This window comes from Megascapheus bottae, chromosome 6, assembly GCF_031878675.1.
Source record: "Megascapheus bottae isolate mThoBot1 chromosome 6, mThoBot2.hap1, whole genome shotgun sequence".
NCBI lineage: Eukaryota > Metazoa > Chordata > Mammalia > Rodentia > Geomyidae > Megascapheus > Megascapheus bottae.
Window position 1 is genome coordinate 76,601,767 of NC_143514.1, and position 21,550 is coordinate 76,623,316.

The window sequence follows — 21,550 nt, forward strand, 5'->3', positions numbered from 1 at the left end:
TTGGTCGGGCTAGCGGGCTGTCGTGCTTTGAACTGATTGGACGGAGCCCCTATGGTGATTCTAGGAGGATGGTTTTATCTCCATGGTAACGGGCTTGCGATTGATTGATATTTGCCCTAGTTTGCTGGCCCCCTGCAAGTCCGACCTTGTAGATGCCAGATGGCTCCAAGCCTAGGTGAAGGGTCTGGAATGTGTATACTCCCTGCCAGAGGGTAACTCGTGCTCCAGATCCGGGAGTGTCTGGGGCCCAAGAGCGAGTGGGTGGTTGTAGATTAGTCAGGAGAACTGCTGTTACCTTCCTCAAGGTTATAGCAAGCAAGTATACAGAAGCAGAAAGGCCAGTTAAAGAAAATACAAATTCAGTACAAATTCAAAAATGCAAATGGCTAGCACAGGTTCATCAAAAATATAGATATATATTTTTCTGCGCTCCTCACCACCAGCCCTTCAACAGCATGGCCTGATGGGAGACTGCCCCTTCAAACAATGCCCTGAGTCTGCAGGAAGTAGCCAGAAAGACAACCATCAACCCTTTCTCTTATCTCCCCCCTTGTTCTCCCGTCCTGGCCCAACATTTTCATGTATCCAAAAGACTCTTTGTGAAGGATCTGCCTCTTCCCTCAATGCCCAATCATTTTATGTATCTAAAGATGGAATATGAAGGATTGAGTTCTGTCTTACTCCCCAAGGTCAAGCAAAGCACAAGGTGAATGTTTTCTTGCTTGTCTGCAGACAGGTCATTCTGACCTTGGTCTCCAGGGGATAATAGCCCCATACCCACGATGGAGCATTCCTTTGTGGGCCTGGCCAAGGACATCACGCTGAGCCCTCGAGAGACCACCACCCATCTTTTTATTTTGGCTTCCTTGTTAACCCTATATAAGATTACTCCAAATCCAGCCCCACACACAACCTCCAATCCTGCAGGAAAGTCTATGCCCTCGCTGTTCCTCAATACCCAGTGCTCATCTGTTGATGTTTCCTTCCATTCTCCTCCATTTTCCTTACAGCCTATACTTTTGGACTATGTGGCTTTTTGTCAAATGTTTTCCCAAGATATCACTTCTCACTATTCTAGCATGATACAATAATTAAAAAAAAACTTTACCCAAGTTACTATCATTTGGGAGGTGGAGTACAACATTGGAAACTTCACTGTGTGGACCATGGCAGGAGGAGCATCAGTACTCAGAAGATTTATGAGAATCCACAAGCTGGCAGCCAGAACCAGGATGTACCCAACAGTGAGCAGGATCACCAGCAAAGCAATCATAGCGTGCTTCTTCCTTCACAATAGGGCTGAGAAGTTCTCCGCCACCTGGAGAATTTCTAAAGAAAATTTCTTGCCTACAGACCAAGGTACTTTATAACTTACAGAATCTGACTCATCATCACAGAGAAAGGTTTTCCCACATTGTAGAAGACCTAACGAAGATTGCATCAGATCCCGATCTGGAGAAGTTCTGGCCCAGGTGTGGAGCCCTGGCACCTGGCTCCAGGTCAAGACTGTATTTTCACAACACTCCAGTATTCTCCAATCTGGAGACAGGGCTAATGGAACGTCTGCAAGGTGCAGCTAAGCCATGGCCTGGCTGCTGCCAGACTGGGAAAATGTGGGAACCCAGAAATGCTGAGCCATGAGATCTACTAAAAAGAATTGGAATGCCATTCTCTGACCCTTAGAAAGCTGGAAATAGCCTGAGAAAGATCAGTTGTGCTTGGGATTAGAGAGACCCGAGCTTCTGCCCTCAATGAGAGTTAATCTAACAACTCTAAATTCACCGAATACTGAGAGTCTTCTAAGTCGGTCAAAATCAGTCCTGACTTGAAGGGCCTCAGATTCCTATCCTAGGTATAGGCCACACCCAACCAATCTTTTGGGAAGTTAGGGAAAGACATAAATCTGTATAAATTGTACTTGTCTTTTAAGATAAGTTGTCTGTCACTTGAGTATATCACATGGTTGATGCTGTGATGTCAAGGTTACTGTGACCTCACTCTGCACATACACCCCTGTATCCTTCTCAATAAATACCTTGTAATATGGACCCAGGACATCTGAAACTAGAGGAAGACTTCAAACTCCTGGGATCCCAAACCTTAATTGCAGGGTCTGGTGTCCAGTATTGTCCATTCCCTGATAGCCGTGGCTCATGATAGGAACACACTGAGAAAGTCCAGCCAAGTGGGTCTCCATTCTCAGTTGGAAAATAAGAGATTACCGAAGTTGTCTATGTCCCATAGTAAAAGAGGACAAACAACCACCAGTATTGCTCTTCTTCCTCAGTGCCTTAATTTGCTGACGTCAAAACTAAGCTCCCAGTTAGTCTTCATATTAGTGACTTGGTGTTTTCCCTTCCTAGCTTTGAGAAACAGCAAGCAACTTACCAGAGAGTACACTTTTCAATACAGTCCAGGAAGTGCAGACTCCACACCTTCAACCACCACCATTCTTGGCTTCTCAGTGCTAAGCCACCATACACCTGCCATGACTGTTCAATGACTAGGAGCCTACCAAATCAAGGGCAGCACCATTGAACTAGCAAGCAACAAAATCAATTCATACAGCCGGTAGTGAATCTGGTGATTCAGTCTTGCTTTTGTCCCACCATAGAAAGTTGTATACATGTCACCTCCTACCTTTCTGCTTCTTGAGCAATCATTGCTTCACTACCTGTCCCAGCTAACAATGCCTCCCTCATGGAAACTGTGAAGTATCTATTTTCGATGTAAACTAACTCCTGAACCAGTGGTTTTATTCAATCCCAAATTGCCTACTAATAAATTCAGGGGCTGGTGGTTTGCTCAAGGGTAAAGTGCATGCATACATGAGACTCTTGGCTCAGTCCCCAGCAACTAACACACATTTTTATCTTCTGCTAGGAGTCTTCTACTGGAAACACAAGAGCATTAATGTCAGAAGCCCAGGATGTAATTTCTTTTTAATCAGTATCTAATTCATTGTCCTCACCCACTAAATACCTTAACACCCTACCTTTCCATTTTCTGAATTATGTGGTGTTGTACTAGAGGAAAACTTTTTCCTTATTTCCTATTTAAAAAAATAAGCTCAATTCATGAATTTATATCCTAACAGAAATGCTAAGACAATTTCCTTTCTTTTTCAGTCTTCTAAATAAGAAAGGAAAACAAAGAGAAAGTGTTGAGTATGACTTCCTTCATTCTCTGGCATTCTCCTGGTCCTTTTCATTCTAAGTTTCAGGTGCGTGCAGCAGAAAGATATTGTTTGGATACAAACTATCCCCCAAAGCAGGAGTTGAATGCTTGTTCCACAATGAGAGGTAATTGGAGTATGAGAATCTTGATAATGCTCAACTCTGCTGATCAATGAATGTCCTCATGGCATTGTTTAGAAGTGGTAATAGTTGGATCTTACTTGGTGAATGTGGGTCACTGGGTGTGTATTATAACATGCTACCTTTCCCTGGCCCTTTTCCAGTCCCACCTTGTGCTCTCTACATTGGTTATTAAAACTGATCACTTTTGCACTGTAATATCCACCTACTACTATGACAACTGCTTTGCAATTTATACACTAAAGGTAATCTTGGAAATGAGCCCAAGCAAGCACCTGTACGCAGCACTGGTGAAAACAGAAGAACTTTGGGAAGATTTACTGGATGGGCAATGAATGGAAAATCTGTACAAGAGTTAATGGTAGTTTCCATAGATTGAATATTCTATTGGATATTACACAGTCAACCAGAAAATGAGTGAAAGTTAAGGACCTGAAGTAAGGAAAATTTAAGTTAAAAATATCAAATTTAACATAGTGTCACATACTTTGTTTTCAAAAGAAAAATGTTTAGGAATGTGCATAGACCCAATAAAACTATACACAAAAAAGAAAGGTAATATTATGTAGAAATTTCAGGAAAATTCTTTCCTCCACTGGAGAAGTAGAGTCAACTGGGCCAAGATGTTGGGATAGTCAGGGTTGGACTAAGATCACAGTCAAGGTTGTGATCACTGTTGACAAAATGGTTTGGCAGATGTCCACCCAATTGTTAAAAAAACCTATCTAACACAAGAACAGGCCTGAGGACCAATGGAATAGAACTGGAGACCCAGATATCAATCAACAGACCTATGGACACCTAAGGAGCCAAAAAATAGAATGGAAGAAAGACAGCCTCTTCAACAAATGGTGCTGGCAGAAATGGTTAAGCACCTGCAGAAAACGAAAGTTGGATCCTTCTTTGTCAACCTGCACCAGGATTAACTCAAAATGGATCAAAGACCTCAAGGTAAAAGCAGATACTCTGAAAACTTTACAAGAAGGAGAGGGAGATACACTAGGTCTCCTTGGTACAGATCGAAAATTTCTTAATAAGGACCCAGAAACACAACAAATCAAAGAAAGTCTGGATAAGTGGGACTGCATTAAACTGCAGAGTTTCTGTATGGCAAAGGACATAGCTACAAACTAACTAGAAAGCCTACAGAGTGGGAGAAGATCTTCACTAGCCATACAACAGACAAAGGCCTCATATCTAAAATATATCAACAGCCAAGAAAAACTGAATCACTCCCAAACTAATCTCCAAAGTAACAACCATCCCATTAAAAGATGGGCCAAAGACTTAAAGAGAGACTTCTCAGAAGAAGAAATAAGAATGGACTATAGACACATGAAGAAATGTTCAATATCTCTGGCTATAAAAGAAATGCAAATCAAAACAACTTTAAGATTCTACCTCACTCCAGTTGGAATGGTCATGATCAAGAAATCTAATAACAACAGATGCTGGCGGGGATGTGGCCAGGAGGGATCACTACTACACTGTTGGTGGAAGTGTGAACTCATTCAACCACTATGAAAAGCAGTATAGCGATTTCTCAAAAGACTAAGCATAGAGCTCCCCTATGACCCAGCAATTCCACTACATGGCATTTACCCATTCTAAAGCCACTAGCACAACAATGTTCATTGCAACAGTATTTACCATTGCAAAGATATGGAAACATGAGAAGGGGTAGCAATGATTGTTAAGAAATTTATCTTCTATCTGGCAAATATAATGTAACCCTTCTATTAATGACAATCAAAGAATGTAAAAAAAAATACCTCCCTAAGTCATAGTAGGCAGGGACAAATGTGATCAAGATTTATTAAGACACAACTCTGATTCTTGGAAACAAAAGAACTAGATTGTGGTCCCACCATCCCATTAATGTCTGTCTCTCTTCTGCGGTGTTCTTCGTGGTCACCCTGAGAGCTCTACCTAGTGGCATTCATCCGCCCTCAGGTGGTGCCAATAGGGTCAACTTGCCAACCAAACCTGTTGGTTTCTCTTGCTTTGTTTCCCAATTCCAAGAAACTTCCAGAGGCCATAGACATAGACTGAGGAGGGAGAAGCCAAGGAAGTAGATGCTGGTGTTCAAATGTCTAGCTGTCTCCTCCTGTAACTCACGGGCTCCCTAGTCCTATCTGAGCCCAGCCTCTTATGTATGATTTACATAGGACCAGAAGTAACCCAAGGAAGACTTCCCCTTGCAGCCGTGAGAGTAGATTCCACACATAGCACTTCTGTGCTTGTGCTCTGCAGGGCCATAGCCAGGTGGCATCTCCATTAAGGAAGCCATGTTCTATACCAACGGTGGCTGATCTTTACGTCTGTGCTTCCTCCGTGCCTCAGAGATCTTTTTTCTTATTCGTTTTGTTATGTTTTAAATCCAGGGACCTACCTCTCCAGTGTTCTGTTTTAACTACAATGTCTTCACAGTCACTTTCACTGTAGAAATTCCTGTGTGACACCTTTTTTTTCCATTATTGTATTTTATTGTTGGGATAATGTATAGAGGAGTTACAGTTATATTCGTCAGGTAGTGGGTACATTACTTCTCAAACATTGATACTCTTTCTCATGTTTTTATCCCACTTTCCTCCCCTCACTCCCTCAACCTATGTCTTTCTTGATCATGATTGAGACAGAATTAACACAAGAAATCTCCCAGGTGATAGAATAAAATATGGTTGTGGGGATTGGTTTGGATATGTCCATGGATTGTTATGTAGAAACCTTAGGTAATAAGAGGATTCTGAAGTATAAAACTTGGCTTCTTGCCAGGTGCCAGTGACTCACACCAGCGCATCGACCAACTCAGATAACTTAAGATCTGAGGATCCTGGTTAGAAGCCAATAAAAGCCTAGTGTTAGAGTGCTTGCCTTAGCGTGCATGAAGACCTAGATTCAATTCCTCAGTACCATATACATAGAAAAAACCAGAAGTGGTGCTGTGGCTCAGGTGGTAGAGCTCTAGCCTTGAGAAATCCCAAGGACAGTGCTCAGGCCCTGAGTTCAAATGCCATGACTGGCAAAAAAAAAGGCATAAAAGTCTGTAATTTACTTATCATCAGTTAATCACCAAAAAAGTCTCAAGTAGACAGGTTACAGAGGCTTAGAAAAATGAGCATGCCAGATTGAATTTATCTTCTGCAAACTACACCCCCTAAACTTAAGCTGTTTTTACTCTTATCTTTCTTTTGTCTGTTTGTTTGTTGTGGGACTTGGAACTCAGCCTGGGCACTGTTCCTGAGCTCTTCAGCTCAAGGCTACCACCCTACCCCTTGAGCCACAGCCCCGCTCTCCATTTTCTGGTGGTGGTTAATTGGAGATAAGATTTTCACAGACTGTAGTGCCTGGACTGGCTTGGAACCTCCTCAAATCTTAGCATCCTGACAAGCTAGGCTTACAGGCTTACAGGCTTGAGCCACCATGCCTGGCTCTTTTTTTTTTGCTGGTCCTGGAGTTTGAACTCTGGTCTTGGGTGCTGTCCCTCCTGAGCTTTCCTCATCTTCTTTTTTTTTTTGCCAGTCCTGGGGTTTGAACTCAGGGCCTGAACACTGTCCTTTGAGCTTTCTCAAGGCAAGCACTCACTTGAGTGACAGCTTTTTCTGTATATATGGCACCACAGAATGAAACTCAGGGCTTCATGCAAGCACTCTAGGCAAGCACTCTATCAATAGGCCAAACTCCCAGCCCTCTTACCTTTACCTTGAGAAATAAATCAGCAAGAAATTGGCTAGAATACTTTCAAAGCTCTCTGATTTAATTTCTGGATGTAAAAATTCTAACTAATTGCAAATGTATAGGTTTTCTAACTATAGTAGGCCAGGGGAGTCAGAGATGAACAGAATCCGATGTGTACATTTAACCATGAGAAATAAGGCAGGTATACAATGCCAAAGAGGATTGTGGGAATGTTCCAGCAACGAGAATGCTTTTGCCTGCAGAAGGGTCACTTCTGTAAAGCGATGTCTGCCCCAGGAATGGAATGGATGACTACTCTACTATAGAATAACATGATTTCCAATAACCAAATCCCTCGCTTGAGTCACAGAAGTGGAAAGCCCTGGTTTTTCACCCTTTCCGAATCCTAAGTTAGTCCATAGTTCAGGGGCATTTAATTCAAAAAGAGGCCAGAGCTTCTAGAAAAAGAACTTTTCACCTATTTTCATGTATAGATTATAATATTCAGTGTGATTTTGGGCCAGAGGATTTGTACCTCTTACCAAATTAATCATGCTCAGTATATTTTCTATTACTTACTACACATAGATTCTGAATTAACACTAAATCTGGTATCTTACATTTTCATGTCACTTCTCCTAGTGAAATAGAGGTGAACAGAGGTCAAGTGTCTTATAACCTCTTTCCTCAATTGGCTCCTTGGCCTTTGTGTTGGAATGTACAATTGCAGACAGATAACTGGGAAATTGGCAGACTCCACAGGGTCCTCTGATGTCAACAGGAAGTTAAGTGTGTCAAAGGTGATCATGGGGGAGGCACTGGGCCTTCCCTCCCTACCAGGATAGAGGCACTGCTGCTCCCGCAGGACACTGCAGAGGTCCACTCAGCCATGGAGAACACAAAAGAAGAACTGGACTTGTTACACTCTGCGGGGTGTGCAGACTGCCAGGTGAAAGACTGTAGATGAGCCTCAAATTACTCATCCAGTGACTCCAGTAGTGGCTGTTCCCCAGCTGCAGTGTCTTGATGGAAGCAGGTAAGGGTTAGGGGAAAAAAGGAAAAACGCAAAGGCCAGACTCAGACTCCACAGGCTAGAAGCTTACAGAGGAACAGCGAGGGGCAACAACCTTCCTGCAAGACCAGAGGTTGTGTGAAGAGGTGGGGTTGGAGTTAGTCTTTTATGGGGTCTGAGCAAGGAGGCAGAGGTTATCAGAAAAGCTATTAGGCCTGGGGAGGTGGGGAATTTATGGGGTTTGAGCAAGGAGACAGAGGTTATTGAAAAAGCCATTAGGTGTGAGGAGGTGGGGGCTGTCAGTTGGGCTGACCATGGAATGTTTACAGTCAGGCTTAGCTGGGTTGTCCTGCCTGTGTCGAGCAGTCTGCCCATATCTGGTATAGTAGGGGAGGGGTCAATCCTTCCTACTCCATCTTTAGATCCATGATACCTAAAGGGGTTGGAATCCTGCAGACAAGAGGAACTCAGTCACCCTCTGGACGTGAAAGTTTGGACATGCTCCTGGAGGAAATCAGAAAGATATTTGATAAAACATGGTTCTACAGTACGGTCAGTACTATCACGAAATTTGGGCTCACAGATGGCAGGTGAAAGGGTGGAAAAGGAAAAACCGGATGACTTGGATAGTTTCTGTCCTTCGCATTCCAGCAGGTCGTGGATTTGGCGGAAAAATGTCTCTGGCTACTTCTGACTGTAGACTCGGTAGGGGAGAGCATGGTATGGCAAACTCAGTAAGTCTAAGCATATAGAAGCTGTTGCTAGACTGGAGTAGTTAAGGGATCAGTATGTTGCCTTGATCATTGCCCATATTAGGACTATAGATGTCTGGACTATAGGGATGGGAGACCCAGAAAGGTGCCAAGGCAAACTGTCCTGAACCTTAGACTCAATACATAAGTTTTTATCCATTTAGAAGAAAGATGAGTCTTCCCATTCAGCAAGCATGCTTATTAAGTATATTCTGTTCATATCCCAACTATAGTTAATTTTGAAAGGTTGAATACAAATGACTCTATTTAGGATGTGACACCATCCCCTTTTAGTCCAGAACTACCTTTTTTGCTAATGGATTAGAGATAAGCAACTCTCAGATTTTTCTTCCCCATCTGGCTTTGCTGTGATCCATAGATTGACCTTTACTACCAACTGTAGAACCAGGGAGATCAATAGAAATAGTTTTTAGGCAAGGATTACATAGATTACTGTTTAAGGAATAGATGTTAGGTTTGACCGGTAAATATTTGTCAGAGTTATTTATCTTGCTGTGGGTCTGACTAAATAGTGCAGAAGACAAAATCTATAACGATAAAACTCAATAGCAGTTAATTTCTTCACATGATTAAAGGTTTAAAACAGCAACTGATTAGACAAGCTAGTTAATTTTTAACTGAGTATAGCACTTTAGGGTGCTAATTAAGATTGAAATCAGTGTCAGCTTTGTATCCAATGCAGGTTACATATTTGGGAAGCAGACATTGGACAAGGAAAAATAGCATTCACATTAAAAGGTTTCCAGAAGATCAACGTGAAACACAAAAGACCCAGAAAAGGGTGATTCCCCGAGATGCATAGATACACATAGGAAGAGTATAGGAGCCACAACCACAAAATAGGCAGGAAGATGAGCTCTGAAGATCACAGTTCAGAGTTGCCCTGAGTCTCTTATCTTTAATTAATTAACTAAACAGCAAAACAGATAAAAATAATGAAAAGTAGCTCACAACTAAATGAGTTAGAGAATAAAATAAGTTTTAAAACCATTGATAACTTTACAAGAAGAAATAGGAGATACACTAGGTCTCCTTGGCACAGGTTGAAAATTTCTTAATAAAGACCCAGAAACACAACAAATCAAAGAAACAACCATCCTATTAAAAAAAAAAACCAGCCCATAGACTTAAAGAGAGACTTCTCTGAAGAAGAAATAAGAATGGCCCATAGACACATGAAAAAAATACTCACATTTCTAGCCATAAAAGAAATGCAACCGGCAAGCTAAAAATCCCAACTTCCTCCTAATCTCCCACAAACTCCTCCTCCCAATAAGTTAGGTAGGGAGGAAGGGCACAAAGCCTCCAAGCCTATAAGACCTAACAGCTTCAGCCCCTCCCACCCCAGCAAACGGATTCCACAATCCCTCTGTTCACCTTGAGTTATAAGTTGGGATCCATCTAGCCTGAGAGGGAGAATCTAGGTGGCAGCCACAGTCCCATATCAAGAGGGCTTCGCAATCTAACCATGCCACAAGGAATGCTACTGCTGCAAGGCAAGCAAGGTTCCAGCAAGAGACTGAATAGTGCACATCCAGGAGACACAAGCTCCCTTTTTTCCTTCTTTCTTCTTCATTTTTTAAAAAATATTTTATTGTGATTAATAGAAGGGTTACATTATATTCACCAGATAGAAGGTGCTCCCAACACACACACACACATGAAAAAAATCTGAGGTTTATATATACACAAAAACAAACAAACAAACAGAAAACCAGGCCTTTATTACTTAATTCTATTTAAATCTGCCGTGCTGAAAATGAACTTACCACGAATAACAAGGTAGAGTCCACAGAGGTTATTAGAACACAGCAATACTTTTTGTCTTAGCAAATACAACAAAAATATAATTTGTAACAGTTTCATTCTCCAACTATTCTCTGCAACATAATGCCACTCATCTCTGTTTCTCTATACATCATCTTTTTTATTTTTATTTTTTGCTATTTGTGGGGCTTGAACTCATTGCCTGAACATTGACCTTGGGCTAGCACTCTGCCACTTGAGCCACAGTACTACTTCTAGCTTTTTCTATGTATGTGGTACCGAGGAATTGAACCCTGGTCTTCATGCATGCTAGGCAAGCACTGTACCACCAGGCCAAACTCCCGGCCCCTCATCTCTGTTTCTCACAAGAATATTTTTTCTCTGGACCCAGGGCTTGAGCTCAGGACCTGGGCACTGTCCCTGCACCTCTTTGTGTTCAAGGTTAGTGCTATACCATTTGGTATACCCCACTTCTGGCTTTTTATTAGTTAACTGGGGATAAGTCTCACATACTTTACTGCCCTGGCTGGCTTCTACATACAGTCCTCAAATCTCAGCCTCCTGAGTATCTAGGATTACAGGCCTGAGTCACTAGGGTCTGACTCAAGTTCTTAAAATATGTAAGCAACTATTCTTCTCTTGTCAATACTTTGTAATTTATAAAAGGTTTTAAGGATCTCAAGAGGGTAATTTTTAACAAGTATTTATAGCTATTACTACTTAAGAAAACAGTATGTGTATATATATGACTAAATATTTTGTTCTCTCTATAAACATCTTAATCATACTAACAGTAAAACTTCACATAAAACTAAGAAACAACAATATGAGAATTTCAACTAGGAAAGTTGTCACTGTAACTACAAGCAGGGTTCATACATGCATCTACTTTACCTACAAGCAGACAAATGTTTAAAATACTGGGTTAACAAAGATATTTTAGTAAAGTTAAAGTGACTTAGGCAGGCTTAAACTAGCAAGGATTAAGGGTGAATTCTTACTAATTAATTGGAAGATCTGAGATATATTTTATATTTCATCTTACAAAATCAGCAATATTTATTTTGAAACAAGATAAGAAGACATGGTCTACCTGTCAGAAAACTACCTGTCAGAAATAGTTTTCACCCACAAAGCAGGTAAAACAGAAACATTTGAATTTCACATTTGCACCTAAAAGGTTAAATGTCTGACTTCCTGAATTATGAAAAACTAACAACTGAGCCATAAGTAGTTTTGCAGGCGTTTGAACATGACTAAGCCTTTGAATCAGTAAAATACTTCCTAAAAATTCTGATTACAAAAGCAATACACACAAAAATCAAAATAAAATTCAAACAAAACAACGAGAGGGTGTAGGGCCCCTATAAGTCCCCTAAGACCCAACCCCTCCCCCGAGAAGAAAAATCACATTTAAGAATTTGGTATATAATCTTTTCAAATATTTTGTTCTATACGCATCCAAAATACACAGATACTTTGATTTACCTCACACTATACATATTGTTTTGTCATTTCATTTATACTTATATCTTTCCATGTCAGTATATGTTATCTAAATGATAGTCTATCATTACACATCCTTTTAGAAGCAGTAGAATCTTTAAAAAAAATTTACGAGGAGGGGGTAGAGGGGAAAGAAGGACAAAAACATGAGAAGGGGTATTAGTGTGCGAGAAGTAATGCACCCACTACATGATGAATGTAATTGTAACCCCTCTTATACGTTACCCTAACGCTCAAATAAAATAGAAATAAAACCATTTTGTTGGGTGCCAGTGGCTCACACCTGTATTCTAGCTACAATGGAGGCATAGATGGGGAGAATCCCAGTTCCAGGCCAGTTGTGGCAAAAAAAAGTTTGTGAGACTCCATCTCAACAGAAAGAGCTGGGCCCGGTAAACGTCCCCAATACCCCAGCTATAGCTAAGAGTCTAAATAGGAGGACTGTGGTCCAAGGTGGGCCATACAGAAAGTGAGACAAGAACATACCGAATAAAAACTAGAGCTAAAAGTGCTAGAGGCATGACTCAAGAAGCAGAATGCCTGCTGTGAACAAACGCAAAGCACTGAGTTAAGCCACGGTACTGCCTAGTCATTTACACATGGGTTTATAATTTTAAAAGAAAATATTAGCCTAGCAAAAACTCAACAGAGAAACCTTAGAACTGAACAACTATATAGAACAACTAGATCTAACAGACATCTGCAGAATATTCCACCCAGCAACAACACAATATACGTTTTTCTCAGCAGCACATGGAACATTTTCCAAAATAGATCACATCTTAGGCCATAAAACAAACCTGGACAGATTCAGAAACACAGAAATTATTCCATGCACACTCTCAGACCACAAAGGCATCAAACTGGAACTGAACACACATCTCCACCAACGAAAACCCTGTAACTCATGGAGACTGAACAACACATTGTTGAATCACCAATGGGTCATAGAAGAGATCAGAACAGAAATCCAACAGTTTATGAAATTTAACAGTAAGGAGCACACAAAATACCAACTCCTTTGGGACACAGCAAAGGCAGTACTCAGAGGAAAATTTATAGCGCTGAGTGCCTACAACAACAAGTTGGAAAAATTGCAAACCAACAAGTTAATGTCTCACCTTAAGCTCCTGGAAAAAGAGCAACAAACCAACCCTAATCCCAGTAGAAGAAAGCAAATAATTAAAATCAAAGCAGAATTAAATGATTTGGAATCCAAAAAAACTATAGAAAGAATCAACAAAACAAGGAGTTGGTTCTTTGAAAGAATTAACAAAATTGACAAGCCCTTAGCAAATCTTACCAAAAAAAGAAGAGAGCATATCGAAATAAACAAAATCGCAGATGAAAATGGTAATATCACGACAGAAATTACCAAGATCCAGAATGTCATGAGGGAATACTTCTCAAACCTTTATGCCAACAAATTTGAGAATCTAGATGAAATGGATGAATTCCTAGCCAATCTTAACATACCCACACTGAACCAAGAAGAACTAACACAACACAACAGGCCTATTTCAAGCTCTGAAATAGAAATGGCAATTAGAGAACTTCCACCTAAGAAAAGCCCAGGGCCAGATGGATTCACAGCTGAATTCTATAAGGTCTTCAAAGCAGAGCTCACACCAATACTCCTCAAGCTCTTCAATGAAATTGAAAATGAAGGTTCCTTACCAAACTCATTCTATGAAGCCAGTATAACCCTCATCCCCAAACCAGACAGAGATTCATCAAAGAAAGAGAACTATAGACCTATATCTTTGATGAACATCGATGCAAAACTTCTCAACAAAATACTGGCCAACCGTCTACAACAACTCATCAAAAAAATTATACACTATGATCAAACTGGATTCATCACAGGGAGGCAAAGCTGGTTCAACATACGCAAATCAATTAATATAATTCAACACATCAACAGGAGCAAGGACAAAAATCACATGATTGTCTCAATAGACGCGGAAAAGGCATTTGACAAGATCCAACACCCCTTTATGTTAAAAGCTCTGGAGAAACTAGGAATCCATGGAACATTCCTCAATGTAATAAAGGCTGTGTATGAGAAACTTACACTTAATGGTGAAAATCTAAAGCCATTCCCTCTAAAATCAGGAACGAGACAAGGATGCCCACTCTCTCCACTCCTCTTTAACATAGTACTAGAATTCCTAGCCAGTGCAATAAGGCAAGAAGCAAGCATAAAGGTGATCCAAGTAGGGAAAGAGGAAATAAAACTATCCCTCTTTGCAGATGACATGATTCTGTATTTAAAGAATCCTATAGACTCTACTCCAAGCTCCTTGAGCTGATTCAAAGCTTTGGAAGAGTAGCAGGCTATAAAATCAACCCTCAAAAATCAACTGCCTTCCTTTATGCCAACAGTGAGAGGAACGAGGCAATAATCAGGAAAGAAACTCCTTTCACAATAGCCTCAAAGAAAATAAAGTACCTAGGTATTAGCTTAACTAAGAATGTAAAGGACCTTTTTGACGAAAACTTTAAAACCCTAAAAAAGGAAATTAAAGCAGAACTAAGGAAATGGAAAAACCTCCCATGCTCCTGGATTGGAAGAATCAACATTGTGAAAATGACAATCTTGCCAAGAGCTATCTACAAATTCAATGCAATACCCATCAACATCCCAATGTCATTCTTTAAAGAAATAGAAGAGGCAATCCAAAATTTCATATGGAATAATAAAAGACCCCGTATAGCAAAAACACTTCTTAGCAGAAAGAACAGCGCTGGAGGAATTTCAATTCCAAACTTTAGACTCTATTACAGAGCTATAATTCTCAAAACAGCTTGGTACTGGCACAGGAACAGGCCTGAAGACCAATGGAATAGAACTGAGGACCCAGATATTAAACCACAGACCTATGGCCACCTAATCTTTGACAAGGGAGCCAAAAAAATAGAATGGAAGAAAGACAGCCTCTTCAACAAGTTGTGCTGGCAGAACTGGTTAAGCACCTGCAGAAAACTAAAGCTGGATCCTTCTTTGTCACCTTGCACTAGAATTAACTCCAAATGGATCAAAGACCTGGAGGTAAAAGCTGACACACTGAAAACTCTACAGGAAGGAATAGGAGATACACTAGGCCTCCTTGGCACAGGTCGAAACTTTCTTAATAAGGACCAAGAATCACAACAAATCAGAGAAAGGCTGGATAAGTGGGACTGCATTAAACTGCAGAGCTTTTGTATGGAAAAGGACATAGCTAGTAAACTATTCAGGAAGCCTACAGAGTGGGAGAAGATCTTCACCAACCAAACAACGGACAAAGGCCTCATATCTAAAATATATCAACAACTCAAAAAATTGAATCACTCCAAAACTAACCTCCAAAGTAACAACCATCCCATTAAAAAATGGGCCAAAGACTTAAAGAGAGTCTTCTCTGAAGAAGAAACAAAAATGGCCTATAGACGCATGAAGAAATGCTCAACATCTCTGGTCATAAAAGAAATGCAAATCAAAACAACTCTAAGATTCCACCTCACTCCAGCTAGAATGGCCAGGATCAGGAAAACGAATGACAACAGATGCTGGAGGGGATGTGGCCAGGAGGGATCACTACTACACTGTTGGTGGGAGTGCAAACTCGTTCAACCACTATGGAAAGCAGTGTGGCACTTCCTCAAAAGACTAAACATAGAACTCCCCTATGACCCAGCAATTCCACTACTTGGCATTTACCCAACCACCCAGAAACAAGGACATACTAAACCCACTAGCACAACAATGTTCATTGCAGCACTATTCACCATAGCAAAGATATGGAACCAACCTAGATGTCCCTCAGTTGATGAGTGGATCAACAAGATGTGGTATTTGTACACAATGGAATTCTATGCTGCTGTCAGAAAGAATGACATCGCCCCATTTGTTAGGAAATGGAAAGACTTAGAAAACATCATATTAAGTGAAGTAAGCCAGACTCAAAGGAACTTAGGCTCAATGGTTTCCCTCATTCGTCATAATCAGTAGAAACCTTGGGCTCTACTAGCATAGATTTGCAATAGAGCAAAATCTTGATACATAAGGACCTATAATGTGAAGCTAATTGAAAGGACCTCCGGGATAGTGAAACAAAAGCCATATAATGAATGATTGTTGTCCTTAATGTACTATGTTGTCTCTCATCTCCTTTGCTGTCCCTTGGTTATCTCATATTGGTATAGTATCTCACCTTGTTATCTGATTTATTGAATTTATTTGTATTTGGATATTTGAAATTTGATAGGGAAGGGGGGAAAACCAAGACGGGTGGGAGGTGTGGGGGGGAGGGATACGGGTACCAAGAAATGTGAAAGGGTATCAATGTATGTGAATTAATGCACCTTCTATCTGGCAAATATCATGTAACCCTTTTACTAATTACAATAAAAAAAAGAAAATATTAGCCTAAAACATAAAGACAAACAGCTAAAGATAATTTCTATCTTTCTACAGGTGTGGAAAAGTTCATTCCATTTTCACACAAAATAAATTATGTGACTGGGGAGATTAGCACTAACCTCCACATTCATATAGAATGCTCCACTTGTAAATGAAATGAATGAAACATTCAAATGATCATTTCCCTTATACATAGACACTAAGCTGGTGTGGTAGAAATACACACTGTGATCAACTATACCAAACTGCTTCTTAGTCAAGGGCTTCAATTGAATGGAAATAAAAAAATAACTGGATAAATGTTACAGCAAAATAACCTGAAAATCCAGATATTCAATGCTTAGACTGCCAACTAAAACAATGGCATTTATATCCATTTCCAATTTGTAGCAAATGTGAATTGAATCCTATACTGATCACTTAATATTTGCACACATCACACATTCAATCAGGGACTTAAGAACATAACATGCCTAGTGTGGTACTAGGTTAAGACATAAAACTTTTTTGCTTGAAAGTAATGACTGTAGCATATGGGACATTTGTCCACTGCATCAGCGCATTTTTTTACAAGTGACCAGATGTCCATAAGGAATAAAAACTACCGCAATATTTCTATCCATTCAGATTTTGCAAAGCTTCTCCTCCAGCAGGCACATTAGCTGCTCTTCAGTACTAATGTCTTTCTGCAGTGAAGTCTGACTTGATTCACCTTGTGTGTTACCTTTCTGAGCATTCACTAGACCTGCAACCAGAATCTCAAGTGATACATGGTTGCTCCCAGATGTCTGAATTTTTTTCTTCCACTATTTTCCTAATATCTTTAAAACTGAATCCCATTCTTGTAGCTTCTTGTACCAGAGGATTCTGGAAGATAGTTATCATCTATTATTTAAGTTAGTGGTGGTGTTTTTTCAGCAGTTCTTACCAGAGACTCCTCAGGAGAATGGGTTAAATGAATATTGTTTATGTATTCTTGTCCCTTTTCTTCCAATAAATATTTACAGTGGAAAAGAAACACAGATAAAGCTTATATCCAGGACTCAGGGACGGCAGCCAGGCCCAGAGTTTAAGTCCCAAGACTGGGGAAAAAAAAAAAACCTTCTGAACTAAACAACTGCATAGATCAATTAGATATAATGACATCTACAGAATATATCACCCAGCAAACTAGGCATTCCTCTCAGAAGCACAGGAATCATTTTCCAAAGCAGATTACAATTTAGGGCACAATGCAAATCTGTGGAAATTCAGATATACTGAAATTGTTCCCTGAATTCTCTCAGACCACAATGGAATAAAATTAGATCTCAACACCAAATGCCACCAAAGAAAATCCTGTAAAGCATGGAGGCTGAAAAACACATTGTTTGTTGGGTCACTGAGTAGATGAGAGTGGAAATTCAAACATTTAAATAGCACAGAAAATACCAGCTCACTGGAATACAACAAAAACAATACTCAAAAAAAAATTTATCGTTCCGAGTGCCTACATACACAAATTGAAGAAATCTCAAACCAAAGATTTAATGATGCACCTTAAGCTCCAGGAAAAAGAAGAACAAGCCAAATCCTAACCCAATAGATGGAAACAAATAATGAAAATGAAACTCAGAATTAAACACATTAGAATAAAAATATAGAAAGAACCAACAAAGCAATAAGTTGATTGTTCAAAAAACTAACAAAATTGACAAACCTTTAGCAATTCTCAACAAAAATAAAGAAAAAAGAGAAGAGAACACACCCAAATAAATAAAATCAGAGGCAAAATGGAAACATCTCCACAGAAGCAAGCAAGATTTAGAACTTTATAAGGGGATACTTTGTAAACCTTATGCTAACAAATTTGAGGGGTCTGGAAGAAATGGCTTTTTGCTAAGCCAGATAACTTAATCACTGTTCAAACAGCCTTATGCATTAAGACACTAGATTTTCTCATTTTCAAGTTAAGGAAATCTTAGAAAGCCTTTCAACTAAAGTTCCTCTTTAAAACAATGCAATTATATTTAAGACGAAAAGAAAACCTCACAGTTTTTCTTGAAGCTGAAACTTAAAACGCACCTATTTACCTTTTTGTGGTTCAAACACAAACTCACTCATTGTTTGACACAGCATGCTGATGGATTTTTAAAACATGTTCTTAGACACAAATTTACACACACAATCATCTTAAAGTGCACAAAATTAACATCAGCCGTATATTTTTCAGAATTCTCAGTGTCAAGTGATCTTTTTGCTAATCTTATCTTTTTCAGGTGACTCAGAATCAAGACAAAACTTTTTAACAAAGCACTGCGGCTGGCCCTCATTTTTTCAGGGCTTGCTTGGGTTTGTAAGGCATTCCAGAATATCAGATTTCTGCAGAAGAAAGCTGGGTAGGGTCCCCTGAAGTTAAACTCAGCACACCCAGTTCCAATTTGCACAGGATCAAGAGTAAACCTGATGGACCAAGGCAAATGTCTACGTTCTGCACCAACGGTCTCAGTGATTAGGATGCTAATTCAGCCAGGTTGCTCAAAAAACCAAACCGGGCCTGCTGGCACCCTGCCTGACCTCAGCCCACCACAGCAGCAGCCTTGAGGGAGGAGACATACCAGGCTTGCCACCCAGCCCAGCTGGAGGCTGAAACTTTCATTCCTGAGAGATGTTCAATTAAATAGCAAAGACACAGAAAACAAGGATCCACATTTACAACAGGTGATGGCATATCCAACGTCTGTGGACCATCTTGTCAGAATGGCAAAAGACCACAGGGCCCTCCAGGCCATCTGCAGTGGCTCGGTGGAACCCAGCTCTCTGACCCATGTTGTCTGTTGGTAAATGGAAATGATTGCACAGACACAAAGACAAGAAATGGACAAACAAGTGGCCCACAGGTAAAACCTTAGGTGGGACTCAAGCCCACTGGGGCCTTCCAGATGGAGTGACATCTCACCACCACCCAATGTCAGGGTGTACAGCAGTGTCTATCTCAAACAAGGACTTGTCCAAACCCAGAACACACCAGCCTGTTTCAGCCGGGACACAAAATTTCAGTTGGAAGTAGATTCCTGAGAACATTGGGCAAGGGGTGGCTCCAGAACTAGGACACATGCCAGTTACCAAATTCTCATTCACCACAGGTCGGCCTTGGTTTCCCCTCAGTCAAGGCCTAAGGCTGGTATCTCAGAGGAGCCTCCATCTAAAGTAGCCCCAAATTCCGAAGGAGAACCCAACTCTCAATCCATCAGTCTAGGAACCTTACTAGCTGGGCTACATCTTATCCCCCCCACCTTCAAGAGAGTAGAGAACAGCCCCAAGCCTCAGTGTGGCTGAGATTTTAAAGGTTAAAGACACACACAGATGGTTGAGTGAGTGATGCAATTTTACAGAAGCAGAAGATGCTAGCAGAATATTATAGGAGACAACTTTCAATCTACAAATGAAATCATTAATGGAAACAAATACCTTCCATGTAGAGCAGACCCTAAGGTCCTATCGTCTCCATGACTGCGATTCACACCTGTGTGATCCCCTTCTGGGAGCAAGACCTCCAGCCATAGCAAACATGGCATAGGTGATTATGTGCACACAATTACATGTTTGAGTCCATCTGAGTAGTTGTGGTGGTGATCTTGGCCCATCCCATCCCTCCTGCATGTTGTAGGAGAACCAGCCAGTTAAAGTCCGAGGAAAAGAAAAGTATCCATGGATTGGAACAGGCACAGTGATGACAATGGACCAACAGCTAGAAAGAAACAGGGGCTCTCAATCTCTAACCTGAGGGTCCTGTGCTCCATCAAACCAAGAGTGGATCTGGATCATTTCTAGTTGAGACTGTTGAGAAGGAGCTCCTCGTTCATGGAAGCCAAATGCAGCCATAAACCAGAACTTAGCCAAGCTATGCCACACCCTTGACTTTCATAAACCACGATGTAATGAGAGTCTGCCACTGTGACCTAATTTATAATATGTTGCTTGTGCAGAAAGAAAAAGATGATATCTCCTTCCATTCAAGCTGTGAAAATAGCCGGGTGCCGGTGGCTCATAACTGTCAACCTGGCTACCGAGGAAGCTGAGATCTGAGGATCATGGTTTAAAGGCAGCCTGACAAGGAAAGTGCAAGGGGCTCTTCTTTCCAACTAACCACGAGGAAACCAGAAGTGGAGCAGTGTCTCCAAGTGTTATAGTGCTAGGCTTGAGCAAAAGACCTCGGGGACACAGCCCAGGGAACTGGGGACCTCTGAAACATGAAGCAAGGTGTCTGCTTAGGCTCTGCTCTGAGGAGCCCAAAACAATCCCATTTGTTCTGCAAATGCAAGAGGTCTAAAGGACAACACCCACCCCCTTCGGTCATAGAGAATGACAGGGACTGTTATCATTAATCATGTGATTTATTATTTTCAGATTCGGGATTGCGATGTAGCCCAGATTTCCCCCAAAATGCTATGCCTGCGATGCCACCACGAAAGTTCTGGTATTAGAGGAGTGTGTCATCATGTCTGGTTATGTTGAATAAGCTTGATTGAGAACTTAATTAGACTGAGAGATGTGTGAAAGTTTAGAACAGCCCATTTTTTTTTCTCTGTGAGGATGTTTCTACAGAGGATTAAAGGGGAAAGACTCATAATACATTTGGCATTCAATGTCCCATGGATGGCAGACTAAAAAAAATAAAGGAGGGGCTGGGAGTTTGGCCTAGTGGTTAAAGTGCTTGCCTAGCATGCACAAAGGCCTGGGTTCGATTCCTCAGTACCACATACACAGAAAAAAGCCGGAAGTGGTGCTAAGGCTCAAGTGGTAGAGTTCTAGCCTTGAGAAAGTCCAAGGACAGTGCTCAGGCCCTGAGCTCAAGCCCAGGACTGGCAAAATAAATAAATAAATAAATAAATAAATAAATAAATAAATAAATAAATAAATAAAGGAGTGGGGGAAGCAGAAAGCCAGTGGATATGGAATCTCCTTTCTCTCTCTCCCTCTCTATCTCCCTCCATCTCTCCTGCTCTCCCTACTTTTCACTTTCTCCTCCCCCTCTCTCCCTAACTTTCTGTCTGTCTGTCTGTCTCTTTTCCTTTCAGCTTCTCAGCTGCCATGATGTGACTACATTGCA